Source organism: Anarrhichthys ocellatus, unplaced genomic scaffold, assembly GCF_004355925.1.
Source record: "Anarrhichthys ocellatus isolate YVR2014 unplaced genomic scaffold, GSC_Weel_1.0 scaffold2195, whole genome shotgun sequence".
NCBI classification, from domain to species: Eukaryota; Metazoa; Chordata; class Actinopteri; order Perciformes; family Anarhichadidae; genus Anarrhichthys; species Anarrhichthys ocellatus.
Window position 1 is genome coordinate 1 of NW_022282169.1, and position 2132 is coordinate 2132.

A 2132-nucleotide genomic window follows, 5' to 3' on the forward strand; every position below is an offset into this window, starting at 1 on the left:
TGTGTGTGTGTGTGTGTGTGTGTGTGTGGTCTCTGTGAGTGATGATTGAATCTTGTCAGTCAGGATGTTTTCACCTCAAGTCACTTGTTCCTTTAATGTCTTCAGAGACTCCGCCCTCCTGCCGGGACTAAAGCAGCTCTGCTTCATTTTCATGATGACAGTCATGATCAGTAAGCAACATTCAGTAAAAAAAGGGCTCCAAATACCTGGTAACGTTAGTGCACGTGACCTGTAACTTTAGAGCACGTGACCCGTAACGCTAGTGCACACGATTAGGTAACGCTAGTGCACACGATTAGGTAATGTTAGTGCACGTGACCCGTAACTTTAGAGCATGTGACCCGTAACGCTGGTGCACACGATTAGCTAACGTTAGTGTACGTGAACCGTAACACTAGTGCACACAACCACGTAACGTTGGTGCACGTGATCTGGTAACGTTAGTGCACGCGACCAGGTGACGTTGGTGCACGCGACCAGGTGACGTTGGTGCACGCGACCAGGTGACGTTGGTGCACGCGACCAGGTGACGTTAGTGCACGCGACCAGGTGACGTTGGTGCACGTGACTGGTGACGTTAGTGCACCAGGTGACGGTAGTGCACGTGAGCCGTAACGTTAGTAAAGACCAGTAAAAACTTTTTGTTGTTATGATTGTGAAAGTTACAAGCTTCAGTCTACACCGTGAACATTTGTTTCCCCAGAATGCAACAGGTCACATCTCTTATGAGGGGAAGCTGAACATATATCCAGTCACACCCTCACGTCCTCGTCTCTGCTGTAGCTGACAGGAACCAGGAGGTGGGTCTTCATCTGCTGTTGTCATAGTGAGACAGACTCTCAGCCAATCAGGTCGTTGTGTTCACCTCCAGCTCTTTATTGTGAAACTACATCGTCAGTTATGTTCAATGCGTTTTCATCCTGGTTATGTTTGTTCTTGAAGCGTCACAAATACGTTTCATCAAAGTCTGTCAGATATATATTTGATATATAATGTATGTATAATATAAATGACATTATATATATATATATATAAAATATATACAATATATAGATATATTTATATATCTATATATAGAACTGATGTTTTACTGACTCACTGTGGTGATGAAGAGGTCTGACCTTCGTCACTAGATGGAGCTCCAGTCGTTCATCTTCTTCATCAAACGCTCTTTAGTTTCTACATGAAGGATTCGATCTGGACTGAAAAATGTAATATTGGAAACTGGTGCCACTAAAGATATTATTACTGAAAACATATTTATATTTATGTTTTTCATCATCATGATGTTTGACACTTTTCTTCTCTTATTAATATTTTAGTCACATTTAGTCTGTGAGGAGCAGCTGAGTTTCATATATATACATATTTATATTACATTATATATGATATATACTGTATATGTATGTATATTTGTATTTAAGTTGTATACGTCGATATATGTATTTTAAATAAACGCCTTCATAAAACTGGAAGATAGAAAACGATGATAAAAAAATATTATTATTATTATAATGCTAACAACAGTAATAATCAGGATAATTATAACAATAATAATAATCTGGATAATTATAACAATGCTAACAATAATAATAATCTGGATAATTATAACAATGCTAACAATAATAATAATTTGTCAGAATCTTCACGTCTCCATAAAAACATTTTAATGATGTTTTCTTCTCATTTGTGATTTAAGGGTTAATATATAATATATTATTATTCATAACATTACTGATTTTATAGCCTCATCTATTTTCCTCTCAACAATATGTTTATTGATTATTCAGATAATATTAAATGATAATATGTTAAATATCTGTAGTTTTATTAACAAATACTAGAAATAGTCAGACAGTTTGAATTTGACTAAAAATCTCATCATAATATTTTCCTCGATCGATGATTATTATTTAATTGATCAAAGTCACTGATTTACAGCGTATAATAACAATGATAATGATAATGATGGTTGTTTTTATCTGTTTTAATTGACTAAATGTATAAAAATATGTTTAAATTCAAAATAAAAGCTGAAATCAGTTTGAACATAAAAAGAGCTTCTGAAGGTTCTTCAGTCACCATTGTGTGTGTGTGTGTGTGTGTGTGTGTGTGTGTGTGTGTGTGTGTGT